We start from the raw sequence: 12,963 nt of genomic DNA on the forward strand, positions 1-12,963 counted from the left end.
TTAAATATCCCATAGGTTCCAATTTATTCAACAGATGCTTATTAAGCTCTTATTGTGTGTTTATTCATCATTTATTCAGGGCCTACTATGTGCACTAGGCTAGGCAACCCTACCCATGTCTTTAAGATCTCCCAGTCTGGGGACGCCTGGGTGGCTCAGTGGTTGAGCATCTGCTGTTGGCTCAGAGAGTGATCCCAGTTTAGGAATCGAGTCCCACATCGGGATTGAATAAATAAGTAAAATCTTAAAAAAAAGAAAAAAAAGAAGAAAGAAAGAAAGAAAGAAAGAAAGAAAGAAAGAAAGAAAGAAAGAAAGAAAGAAAAGATCTCCCAGTCTGGTGGGGACCCCTCACCTATCAGTACCCAGAGGGGACGCAACTCCCTCATTCACAGATGTGCACACTGCAAAGAGGGTGCCCTGCACAACATAGATACTTAGTAAAGGACTCTTCAATTAGCGCACAATGCTGGGTCCAGAGAAACTCAGAGGTAAAAGCACAGTTCCTGTTTTTCCAGAGCCTTTAATCTATTCAAGGAGCTGAAAGTAAATAATACAAGATGGCATAAAGAAGTGAGCCCTATAACCTACATTGTAGATGTAGGAGACAACAGGAACCGGGATGGATGGATAGCAGCAAACTCTAAACTCTAGCCCTTGATCTTAGCTAAGCCATGAAATTTCCCTGGGCCTTATTATCCCTATCTGTGAAATGGTGATCCTCATGCCTATTATGGGGTTGTGTGAGCCTCAGTGCAGAGGGCACATGAGGCCTTCCTGAAGTCTGGTGGGGAGAAAGAATGCAACAAATAGTAGCTATTGTTATAAACGAAGCCTACAGCCCACTGTGAGCCAGGGCCCAAGAACAAGGATGGAGTGATGGAGGGAGTGAGATCAGGGTGACTTATTAACCTTGAGCTCTGGCCTGGTGAGCTCTCCCGTTGGCGCTGGCTTGCTGTGCCTGCAGGGCTGGGGCTGACTATGGGTGGGGTGTTTATTCTGGGAAACAGCCCTGGCTGCTCCTCACACCCTGCTCCAGTGAGAAAAGAGGGCTTCGAGTCAGAACTGAGTCCTGTGCTGGGTCTGGCAAGTATGAGCCAGCCCACCTGTCCACGTGGCCCGGGCTGAGAATGTCCAGGAGGCACAGCCACAAGGGCCAGCTGGGTCATTCAGGTTTAGGACACACTCTCTTCACAGGACTCATATAACCCCCAGGAATCCAGTTCTAGAGGGCCTGAAATGCTCAGCTCTTGGAGCATTCTGGATGCTAGCATGGAGGTGAGGCTCCTGGGCTGGGGGGCAGGCATGGGTGAGGTGACACTGGGGGTGGGGGTGTCCCTGCTGGCTTTTCAGCACCTAGAAGAAGAGCCCCTGACTGCTTTGTCAGGCAACTTCATGGACATTCACCTGTGCAGGCCCACAAGCCTGGTACTTAAGCAGAGCGGGTGCTTGGTTGGATGTTCTGCTGTCACCCTCTTGGAATTCTTAATGATTTTGGAACACAGGGTCTCACCTTTTCATTTTGTACCGGGTCTGGCAAATTGTAGCCTGTCCTGCCATCATGCTTTGGTTTCCAATGGTTGCTTCTCTCTCCAATGGGGAGTTCAGATACACCCCTCAGCCACCCCCAGTCAGCCAGGAGGGCCTTAGGTAAGCTCATTTCCTAAATGCGCTGGGGGGGCTAGCTCCTGCCCCCTCCCACAACCCATCAGTACCAACCTTTGCGGAAAAAGCTCAGGGCCAGCAGTGTGATAGTGGGTAAGTCACTCAACTTTTCCGAGTTCTGGGCATGATAAATGTATTTAACTTCAGTTGGACCCTTGAGAGGATTGAAAGAAGGTAGTTCATATAAAAGGCACAGTGCCAAAAAAAAAAAAAAAAAAAAGAGGCACAGTGCCACAGTACCTGGCACAGAGTAAGCGCTCAATAAAGTAGAACTATTATTTTGCTTTAAAAATGAGGATTAAAAATAATAATAATAATAAATAATAAATACAAATGAGGATTAGGGACGCCTGGGGGGCTCAGCGGTTAAGCGTCTGTCTGCCTTCAGCCCAGGGCGTGATCCGGTGTCCTGGGATCGAGTCCCCCATCCGGCTCCCTGCATGGAGCCTGCTTCTCTCTCTATGTCTCTGCCTCCCTCTCTCTCTGTGTCTCTCACGAATAAATAAAATCTTTAAAAAATTAAAAATAAATAAAAATGAAGTTATTAAAAAAAAATGAAGTTATTACAAGCGCTAAATTGGAGGAATGGAGAAGGGGAAGGGTCGACCCCCTCCTAGTGGACCTGCCCGGGAAGGAGGAGCCGCCCCTCCCCTGACCCCACCCCCTCGCCTTCCGAGGGAGGAGACCCCCAGCCCAGGGCAGAGACGAGGGGGCGGAGGAGCGGGAGCGACACATTTTTGAGTTGTGACCAAGTGGAAACTCCCTCCCGGAGGCGGAAGCCGGGGGCGCCCCACTGGGGCCGGAGCCTCCGCCGGGGAGGGATCCTCGGCCCGGGGGCGGGGCGCCGCGGGAGCCCGGGCCCGCCCCTCGCCCGCCTCATAAATATGAATGAGCCGACCCCTGCGAGCGGAAGTGCGAGGCGGCCCCGCGTCCTAGGGGCGTGGTCGCCCGCGGAAGCCCCGCCCCGCGCGCCCCGCCCCGCCCCGCGCGGGGGCCTCCTTCCGGCCGGCGCGCCCGGGACGTGACCTCGCGGGCGCGCGCCGGATCCGCGGTGGGGGTGGTGCCCGCGCCCCCCGCACAGGTAGGGCCACCCTTTGTCCCCGGCGCCGCCCCCCGGAGCCCGCGTCCTGCCGCCAGCCGCCCCACCCCGCGCGCGGCGCCCCTCCAGCCTCGGCTCCGGCTGGCTGCCCAGAGGACGGCGTGGGGCCCCGGGCCGTGCTCCCTGCATCGTGCCCCTTGGTGCCCTCCAGCGCCCGCAAGCCGCGGGGACGGTGCTGCAGAAGCTCTGCCCTCAGAGGGCTGTCGTCCCAGGGCGACTGGGCCGGCGCGGCGAAGCCGTAGCACGGCCCGCGTGTCTGAGCGTGAAAGCGAGGACAAAAGCAGGGAAGAGGCCTGGGAGGGTCCCTGAGGAGAAGCCGGGGAGTGGGGGGCGGGGGGCCCCGGCCTGTGCCTGCAGATTTGAGGGGCCCCAGGGCCCTGGCTGGAGTGGGGGGAGGAGAGGATGAGAAGGATGGAATAATGATAGTAATGGGTCAGGTGTAAGAGCGTGTAATTTCCATCAGTGCTCCAGACAAGCCTGGCCTGGACAGTACCATTGTCTGAGAGGTTAAATAACTTGCCCAAAGTCACACAGCATTGGAGCCCGGAGGAGATTGATGTCATTGCCTGAAACACACCCAGGAGACCCAGGGTGGGGTGATCTTGCCCAAGACAGGTCCTGTACCCCGGGCCTCAGTTCCTTTCCTAAAGGGAAAGGCATGGGGTGACTGACCTCCTGAAATGAAGGATGGGCAGGCAAGGCCCTTTATGCCCCTAATGGGCCTAAAAGCCAGCTTGCTGTAATGCATACCCAGAGATGGGGGCCCTGAAACCGAGCCTTAAATCAGTGCACTGAACAAGGGTGTAGCAGGAGGCTCTGAGGATGTCTGTTCTCCTGGGAGTCTCTTATTGTCTGGGAAGCACTTGTCACCCCTCCAGGCTCTGGAGCAGGTACAAGTGGCTTCAGGGAGGGAGGGTGGAAGGCCCAGAGCCTGCTGCTTCTGGGAGTGGGGGGAGGGGGGAGCCCCTTATGGCTGAATGCTCCCAAGCAGTAACAAAGGCGGTGCCAGCCAGGCAGGCTGTGTGTGTACCCGCCAGGGACTGCAGGACTAGCAGAATCACTCAAACATCCCCGTGAGCCTGGAGCAATTAAAACATACACACGAAATCCACCCAAGTCTGCACCAGCACCCGGGTTCTCTGACCACTGCCCAGACGGGTGGGAAAGGACCTCAGGGTTGCCAGTCCAGGTTCTGCTGGCTATGCTGACTGCTTCTCTGCTGTGGGGCCGGGGAAATGTTTTTATGCTCCTCTGAAGACCTGCCTGTGCCTCTGATCCCAAGAAGGCCTGTGGGTTTCTCTAATAGGGGCAGGGATGGCGGATCTTAGGCAATTTACCCCTTCTGCCTAACACGGCTTCCAGTTTTGGCTTTTGGGCTGGGGCATGAAACATAGCCCTGAGGTTAGGAGTGGGACGCAGCTTTGTGTTCAAGCCTTAGGTCACCAGTCCGAGGTCCTGATGATAAGGGGACCACAGGGGTGCTTACTGTCAGGTGCATTTCAAAGATGAGAAAAAAAAAAAAAAAGATGACAAAGAGGCTCAGATTAAGTGATTTGCTTGAGAGCACATGGTTGTCAGGTAGCAGGAGATGGGATCCAAGTGCAAGTGGTTGGGCTCCCAAGCCCTGTGCCTCAGAGAGCTGATTCACCCCAGCAGAGGGGATATACTTTTGTTTTGGGGACCCCTCCCCGCCTCCACATACTCTGTGGATGATGACCAAAGGGGACAGAGACACCTTCTATTTCTGCTGTTTTCTTCTGTGCTGCACAGTACTTGGGCTTTGTCCCCAGGCTTTTGCATCTAGGCCAAATCAAGTCAGTCCTTCCTTAGGGCAGGACTGCTGTAGGTGGGCCCAGAGGCACCTTGGGACCCCTGGCAGGGTCATCCAGCCAGGGGCTTCCTCCTCATGAGGTCTGGGTCTTTGGTCTTGGAGCTGAGTCCATAGGATGCATGAGTCCTGGCCTTGAACCAAGGGGGCCGCTGGAGCTGTGGCCACTGACCAGGTGGGCTCTGAGTGTGGGGGTGCCCAGGCAGAGGGAGTTAGGTCGTGAGACTTAGGTGGGTAGCATGCCAGAAGGAGATGAGAGTTGAGACTTACCCCTCAAGTAACCCATGTGGGCCAGGGCTGGTGAACAGTCACCTTCTGTACATTGTTTCATATTGAGCTGGTCCCTCCCTCCCTGCGGACTCATTGCCTCTCTGGCAACATTCTGAGTCTTGGAGCCCCAGCAGCCCCTTTAAACTCGATATGCTGACCCCTAAGTCTGGGGCAGAGCCCAGGGGTCTGTGTGTTTAACAAGCTCCCAAATGGTTGTGTTGCATGTGGTCCTCTAACTCAACCTGGAAAACCTCTGTCCTGGACCCCCCAGCCAGGCAGCCACGAGAAACCCCTTCCGGAGCTTTCTAGCAGACCAGAGCCTGGTGTGTGTAATGGTTTTCCATGACTGAATTTAAACGCATTCCAGTCTCCTTTGGAGCGCTGTCATCAGCTGAGCTTCTCCCCTGTTTAAAATAAATGATGGAGTCTCAAGTGATAGGCCTGTCCCCAGCCCTCCCCTGCCAAGCTTCCCAGAAGAGCAGTCTGCCCTACATCACCCGCTTACTTCTGAGCTCCTTGTCCTGTCTTGAGCTGCCCCTAAAGCACTTTGCATAGACACCTCTCCACTGCTTCTCCAGCAGCCCATGGTTCTGCACCTCCAAAGCCCTTTAGGGTCTATACCGTCTTCCTGTGTGCCTGTGGCCTCTGAAGGCAGGTGTTCCTTAAGTCTCCATCCTTAGACCAAGTGCTTCTGAGCAGCCCTGGTGGCTCAGCGGTTTAGGGCCGCCTTCAGACCAGGGCCTGCCTGATCCTGGAGACCCGGGATCGAGTCCCACATCGGGCTCCATGCATGGAGCCTGCTTCTCCCTCTGCCTGGGTCTCTGCCTCTCTCTCTCTGTCTCTCTCATGAATAAATAAATTTTAAAAATCTTAAAAAAAAAAAAAAAAAGACCAAGTGCATCCTCAGTTGAAGAGGCAAAAGTGAGGGGAATGCCCATCCCTCTCCCCAGTATTTCTACTCAGCCTCCAGGGTGGTTTTTCTAGAGACTAACTTGATGTCTTCCCTACGCTAAGCCACTGGGGCTCTTCCTGCATAAACCCTTTGATTTGAGGGAAATCTGGTCACACCTGTCACCCAATGTGGTCCAGCTGGCGTGGGTTCTATATGGCTCCTTCCCAAAGCTACATATTCTGATGGAGGAAAGAGCGCCTGCCATGTTTAAGGGAGTCTTGTTGGTAGCCCGGCTTCCCTGCCAGGAACCTGCTTATGCTCTCCCTTATTGATAAAATGATTAGTACCCTTTCATCTTCACGACCACTGACCCGAATTACGTAGGCTCCATGCTCAATGTGGGGCTTGAATTCATGACCCTGAGATCAAGAGTTGCATGCTGTATGGACAGAGCCAGCCTGGTGCCCCTCTCTTGCATGTTCAACTTCTGCTTTGGCAGCATCTCTCACGCCAGTCCTGCATCAAGGGTCTCTGGACTGGCCCCCTTTGCTGAGAGCCTAACACTGTGCCTAGGAGCATCTGCTGAATGGGCAGGTGCCCCTCTGGACCAGTTCATCTGTCCCCTGCTCAGGGATAGCCCAGCATTCCTCCATCTATGTTAGGGGCCATGCAGCCAGGTCTGTGCCCCTGACAAGAGTTGAGTTCTTGGTTCAGATCCTGGTTTTTCCCTAACCAGCCTTATGACCCCACAGATTACTTGAGCCCTTGGAGTTCCCGTTTCCTCATCTATGACACTGAAGCTGGTAATAATCATCCTGTCTCATCAGGCTCTTGTGAAGATTGACATTACATGACCTCATCTCTAAGAGTCCTTGGCACCTAATATTGCCTGATCTATATTGTCACATTTAATTCTCAAAACCACCCTATGAGGCATATTATTTTAAAGGATTTTATTTATTTATTCATGAGAATATACAGAGAGGAGAGAGAGAAGCAGAGACACAGGCAGAGGGAGAAGCAGGCTCCATGCAGGGAGCCTGATGTGGGACTCGATCCTGGATCTCCAGGATCACACCCTGGGCTGAAGGCGGCGCTAAACCGCTGAGCCACTGGGGGTGCCCCCTTATGAGGCATATTGTCACTGTTTGGCCCATTTTGTGGTGAGGAAAGGAAGGCCCAGAGAAGCCAAGTGATTCACCCAAGGGCACACAGCTATGAAAGAGCAGAAGTGGGATTCCAGTGGAAAGCATTTCATTTCAAAGCAGCCAGAGCTAACCACTAACCCCCCACCTCAGTTTTCTTTCCCCATCTTCTGTTCATTCCTTCACTCAGCAAGTATTTCTGGCATGCCTACTACTACGGATGTGGCAGTGAGTGAACAGATGAAGCTCTGCCTTCACAGAACTTACATTTTAGTGGGGGCACAGATAGAGATGTATAGGAACTTCCCAGAGACCCCTTTTCCTCCCTCTCTGCCCTGGGGGCACAGTCCAGAACCCCCATCTCACCTTCCCACTGTTCTTGTACCTGAAAGCCTCAAGTGGTAGACATTGACTGAATTGGTCTAGATGTAGATTTGGCCCTTGTGAAAGAGGAAGTGGATCACAGCAGGACCCGACGTGGGGTGTGGAGGGCCTGGGATCCTCAGGGGTAGGGATGGTGTGGGCATAGAAGGACGGGGGTACAAGAGGCACTGTGAGCCACAGGGCAGGCTTGACTAGGGAATTGCAAGTCAAACCCAGAGTGAGATACCACCTTCCACCCACCAGGATGGCTAGAGCAAAAGAAAGAGGAACAATAATAAGTATTGGGGAGGATAGGGAGGAATTAGAGCCCTTGCACACGCTGGAGCAATGTCAAATGGTGCAGCCACTTTGAAACAATCTGGCAGCAATTCAACATAGAGATACCATGTGGTTTTGTTTTGGGTTTTTTTGTTTGTTTTGTTTTTTAATAAATTTGTGAGAGCAGCCCTGGCAATCTTTTTTTTTTTTTTTAAGATATTATTTATTTATTTTTGTTTATTTATTTATTTATTTATTTATTTATTTATTAGAGTGTGCTCATGAGGTCACATGATGAGTAGGCAGGAGAGGCAGAGGGAGAAGCAGACCCCCTGCTGAGCAAGGAAGGGGAGGCAGGATGTGGGGCTCTATCCCAGGACCCCCAGATCATGACCTGAACCGAAGGCAGGCACTTCACCAACTGAGCCACCCAGGGGCCCTAGAGATACCATTTGATCCAGCAATTCCAGTCCTATGTATCTACCCAAGAGAAATGAAAACATAGGTCCATACAAAAACTTGTACAGGAGCATTCACGGCAGTGTTATAATGGCCAAAAGGTGGAAATAACCCAAATATCCATCAGCTGATGAAAAGGTAAATACAATGTGGTCCATCCACATGGCGAAGTATCATCAGCCATAAAAAGGAACAAAGCACTGACACCTTACAGCTTGCATAAGCCTTGAAAATGTGCTGAGTGCAAGAAGCCAGACACAGAAGGCCACATACCGCATGATGCCCTTGATATGAAACATCCAGAATAGGCAAATCCATGGAGGCAGAAAGCAAGGAGTAGCTGCCAGGGACGCCGGTGATGGACAGTAAATGCTAACGGGTGCCGGGCATCCTTTTGGGGTGTTGAAAGTGATCTAAATTGAGTCTTACACAACGAGATGGAGACCCTGGAAACCGTTGAATTGTGTACTTTAAAATGGTAATTGTATGGAATGTGAATTCTGTCTTCACAAAGTTCTTATTCAAACAATATCAGGCAGACTTGCCCGCATTCGTTCTGATAGGAAGCCTGAGGGAATGGCCTCGAGAACTTACTGCGTGGTTGGGGTTCCCCAGGCACTGCCCTAGTTCTGGTGAAGTGATGGCTGACAAGTGCTCAGTGGCGGAGATTCCAGGCTCAGCTTGTGAGTCATCCCGGAGAGAGGCCCTGACCCAGTACCCCTCCTCTGTCACCGGTCGGCTGTCTCAATCCTTCTTTCCTTTATGGCTCTTTCCACCCTCCGGGGATGGACCCAATTGTGTCGACTCTCCCTGGGCCGAGCTCCAGGACAGCAGGGCTCGTCAGCATCTTGTTCCTCCCATTGTAGGTGCTGCAGTACCTGCTGAATGGATGGACCCCGATATGCTGCGACCAGCCTGGGGGACGTCTGGGCTGGGGTCCACGCTTCCTGCCCGAGAGAGAGGGGGAGGGAGAGAGAGAGAGGCAGCAGAGCAGAGTATCTCTTGGCCCCAGTGGCTTTCTTTTTCTCTCTGTTGCAATTCCAGGAGAATGTCTCTGGAAAGGAAGCCCAGCGCCTGGTCTGGCTGGGAAGAGGCAGAGAAGGGGAGGGGCGCGGGAGTGGGGGCCTGGGGAGGAAGTCTGCAGCCCCGGGGCTGCCGAGGGTGTGGCGTCTGTGTTTGCACCTTTGGAATGCAGCTGATTCACTCGGGGTGGGGGGGAGCCATGTGCAGCCTCTGCTGCCGCCTTGGATCTGACATCTGGAGGCTGAATTCCAGGAGGAGAGAGACAGATTCCTGCAAGCAGATGCCAACTCTGAAGGTCAAACTAAGCGATGGAGCTGGTTTAGGAGGAGGCCCAGAGCGTCCAACACTGCCCCACCCCAGGATTCTGGGAGAGGGGAGACCCAGCCCCTAATGGACCAGATCCTCTATGGGAACAGCCTGGGCAGGGAAGCGAGAGTTCTGCAGTCAGACCTGGGTTCAAAGACCCGTTACTCAACAGCTCCTATAACCGCATGAGCTGGGCTGGTCCAGTGCTCAGCAACGGCACCAGGACGCTGGCTTCCTCGCCTGGCGCAATGTCCTCTGTGTTACTCTGCTTTCCCTGCCAGTGCTTCTGGAAGCCTGAGAATTCCCAGCTTGCCTCTCCCTGGGGCTCCAGCAAGCCCCTCAGTTTCTTGGGTGCCTGCTCATCCCAGATGCTGAACGGACTGGAACTGGCTCAGGAACTTGCCCCAGTACAGGGCCAACACCCCTAGAACTGCATGGAGAAAGTGGGAGTGAGGAGGCAATGCCAGGTGGTGAGCAGAAACAGCACACGCCCCACTCTGTTCAGCTGCTTCTGCAGGCCCAGCTTCTGGGGCCCTGTGCTCAGCTGTATGGCTTTTACCTACTGGGTGTCCCACTGGCTAAGTTCCTTAAGCTCTCAGAAGCTCCTTTTCTTCATCTTTGAAATCTCACAGGATTCTTTTTAGGGTTGAATGAGACAGTGCATGCAAATCCCTTGGCACCTTCCTGGCCCAGAGGAGGCATAATGCTCACTAGTTCCCTTTCTCTTCTCTATATGTAGGCTCTGTGTGATTCATCTGAAAGGGTAGTGCGTGTGTGTATGTGTGTGTGTGCATGCGTGCTCACAGCAGGCCTGGCCCTTTCCCTCCTGCAAGGCATTTATATTATTTGGCTTCTTCCTGACAGGGTTAGGACTACACAGGACAGGGATCCCTGGGTGGCGCAGCGGTTTGGCGCCTGCCTTTGGCCCAGGGCGCGATCCTGGAGACCCAGGATCGAATCCCACATCGGGCTCCCGGTGCATGGAGCCTGCTTCTCCCTCTGCCTGTGTCTCTGCCTCTCTCTCTCTCTCTGTGTGACTATCATAAATAAATAAAAATTAAAAAAAAAAAAAAAAAAAAAAAAGGACTACACAGGACAGAGGGTTGAGGCAGGAGGGAGAGGAGAGCTGGGTGGAAGGAGAAGCCTGTGGGCCCCGCCATGGGTCTGCAGGCTCAGGCCTACCTCTGGAGTCCCTCCTCCCTCCCAGGTCCACCTGGCGCTGGAGGAAGGGCCCAGGCTCTGACAAGTGGCTGCCTCTGACCCTCCAGTGCCACAGTATCAGTGTGTCTGGTCCTTCGACACTGTGGGTATGGGGGCGCCCTGCCCTGGACCAGACTTGCTGATCTCCTATATTCTCTCTCCTGGAACCTGAGGATCTGGAGCTTCTGGGGGGGCACAGGGCAGCCTACTGCAAGCTTTTTGTACTGATTTGTGAACCAAAACAAAGCACCTCCCATGACCTGCTTGGGGCCTGCAGAGCACTAGAATGGCCGTGCCACCCCCCGGGCTCAGCACCCTCCGCTACCAGCCCTGCTCAGTGGCACACCTCTGAGCCTCCATAAGTCCGTGTGGGCCCTCGTCCCCACCAAATCACCCAAGTCCTCCAGCTCGTGGGCCGTTCACTGCCACCTCAGAGAAGCCTTTCCTGCCTGCCTTGTGTCCCCGGGTTGTCCCCCAGGGCCATCCATTCAGTACCTCTGTGCAGAGCTGACATGGCAGTCGGTGGCTCCTACTGTTGGTCACTCGTGCATGTCCTGTATGCAGTTAGCCTGACTCTGTGTCAGTTGTCCAGGCCGCCAGGACCATTCTGCCCAGGTCTCTTCTGGGTGTCAAGCATTTAAAAATACATTGATCTCTGTCATCAGGTGACAGATTCTCTGAAGTTGAAGGACATAGTAATGGGAGCTGCGTTTTCTGAGCTCATACCAAGTGCTTTTTAAAAATTGAGATAAAAAAAAAATTGAGATAGAGGAGGGATGTCTGTCTAACCTCAGCAGTTAAGCGCATCTGCCTTTGGCCCAGGACATGATCCTGGAATCCCCAGATCGAGTTCCACATTGGGCTCCCTGCATGGAGCCTGCTTCTCCCTCTGCCTGTGTCTCTGCCTCTCTCTCTGTGTCTCTCATGAATAAATAAATAAAATCTTTAAAAAGAAATTGAGATAGAGGAGCAGCTGGGTGGTTCACTGGGTTAAGAGTCCAACTCTTGATCTTGGCTCCAGTCTCCATCTCGGGGTCGTGAATTCAGGCCCTGGGCTCCACGCTGGGTGTGGAGCCTACTTTATTAAAAAATAAATAGATAAATAAAATAAAATTGAGATATAATTCACATAACTGTGAAATTCACCCTTTTGAAGTGTACAGCCCAGTGGGTTTCTAGTACATTCACAGAGTTGTGCATCCATCACTACCGTCTAATTCCAGAATATTTTTGTCATCCTGGAAAGAAGCCCCTGCAGGTTCACCAGTTGTAACAAACGAACTACTCACATGGAGGGTGCTGATAGTGGGGGAGGCTGTGCATGTGTAGGGGCAGCAGGCGTGTGGGAAATCTCTGTACCTTCTGCTCATTGTGGCTGTGAACTTACGACTGCTCTAAAAAATAGAATTGATTAAAAACAAAAACAAAGCCAGAAAGAAATCCTGAATCCATCAGCAGTCTCTCCCTACCTTCTCTCTCCCCCAGCCCCTTGGCGACCATTAACCTGCTTCCTGTCTCTATGGATTTGCCTGTTCTGGACATTTCGTATAAATGGAAACACATGACATGTGACCTTTTGTGTCTGGCTTCTCTCACCGAGCATCATGCCTTCAAGGTTCATCCACATTGTGGCAGGTGTCAGCGCTACATTCCTTTTTACGGCCAAATAATATTCCATTGTTTCTTTGGCGAGACCTAGAATTTGTTTATCCATTCACTCATCCACGGACATTTGGGTTGTTTCTATATTTTATGCATAATGCTGCTATGAACGTGTGTGTACAGGTTTTTGTGAAGAAGGTTTTTGGGGGCACCGAGGTGGCTCAGTTAAGCAGCCAACTCTTGATTTCAGTTCAGGTTGTGATCTTAGGGTCCGGAAGCCTCGGGCTCTGAACCCAGTGCGGAGTCTGCTTGGAGTTCTCTCTCCCTCTGCAGCCTCCCCCAGCTCATGCTCATGTGCTCCCTCTAAATAAATAAAATATTGAAAAAAAAAAAAAGGTCTTCAATCTAAGTGCTTTTTTTTTTTATTATTTATTTATGATAGTCACAGAGAGAGAGAGGCAGAGACATAGGCCGAGGGAGAAGCAGGCTCCATGCACCGGGAGTCCGATGTGGGATTCGATCCCGGGTCTCCAGGATCGCGCCCTGGGCCAAAGGCAGGCGCCAAACCGCTGCGCCACCCAGGGATCCCTCTAAGTGCTTTTTGACAAACAACTCATGTAATCCTCACAGAAACCCTGAATGCCGGTGCTCCCACTTGGGCAGATCAGGACACTGAGGCTCCAAGGTGAGTCCAGGTCATGCCGCTGGAAGCACTGGGATTCTTGTTGACTCCTGGTCACCAGGCAGGCTCCCCGTGATGCCTACTGGGGTGTGTCCGTTCAGTTTTAGCCTTGCTGAGTACTGCCCCACGGTAAATGCTGCTGACTCTGCAGAC

At 52.7% G+C, this 12,963-nt stretch overlaps 1 protein-coding gene across 1 annotated transcript in view; it reads left to right on the forward strand.

Annotated features, from left to right (window-relative positions):
- The first annotated feature begins 2,633 nt into the window (after positions 1-2,633).
- Positions 2,634-12,963, forward strand: part of TFAP4 (transcription factor AP-4) — a 35,550-nt gene continuing 25,220 nt past the window's right edge. Inside the window, exon 1 of the mRNA XM_025416696.3 lies at positions 2,634-2,743. The gene's annotated coding sequence lies outside the window, so the exon portion shown is untranslated. The remainder of the gene's footprint in view (positions 2,744-12,963) is intronic.

Source organism: Canis lupus, chromosome 6 (genome assembly GCF_003254725.2).
Source record: "Canis lupus dingo isolate Sandy chromosome 6, ASM325472v2, whole genome shotgun sequence".
Lineage (NCBI taxonomy): Eukaryota > Metazoa > Chordata > Mammalia > Carnivora > Canidae > Canis > Canis lupus.